Consider the following 660-nt stretch of genomic DNA (forward strand, 5'->3'; position numbering starts at 1 on the left):
ATAGGTTAACAATTTCCATTAATGTGTACTAAAATTGACAGCTGTTTAATTTCTCACCATAAAAGGGCATGAACCTTGTGATAAAGAAAAATCTGTAGACTAATTTAGCACTTATTTGCAAGTACCTAAACCACCCTGAAGTCTATTCAAAATAATTACTGCACCATGATGTCCTTAGCCACAAATGGAATGTGTAAAAAGAGTGAAGAACAGTGCTGCTTTTACATGACCCTTCATAGGTAAATGCCCCAAGAGCAGGGACTTTGGGGTGGAGCACCCAAAATTGAGTGATAGCTCTTTTTTTAAATGGTGCTTGGTGGTTGCTATTCAAATCCTGTTTAACCTTAACCCATTCCCGACGGGGGATTTCTAGCCTAGAATGTCCAAATGCCGGGGCGTTCAAATTATTAGGCCTAAATCAATTGAATGGCCGGCACAATACTGTGCCGCCCGGCAACTGGGCTTTTGAATGCGCGGTACACATGCTGTACCACCCGTCCTGTGTGGGTTAACATATTGGGAAAATCAAAAGGTTTTCAGTTTTTTTTTTTTTTTCACCACTCAGTATCCCTCATCATTTTGTAATAAAAAAACAATATTAAAATTTCTATATACTCAAATCTTTTGACCATTCCACCAATCAATGCATAATTAATGCAT

This window comes from Penaeus japonicus, unplaced genomic scaffold, assembly GCF_977035675.1.
Source record: "Penaeus japonicus unplaced genomic scaffold, GWHDUDI00000001_assembly GWHDUDI00000026, whole genome shotgun sequence".
Classification (NCBI taxonomy): domain Eukaryota; kingdom Metazoa; phylum Arthropoda; class Malacostraca; order Decapoda; family Penaeidae; genus Penaeus; species Penaeus japonicus.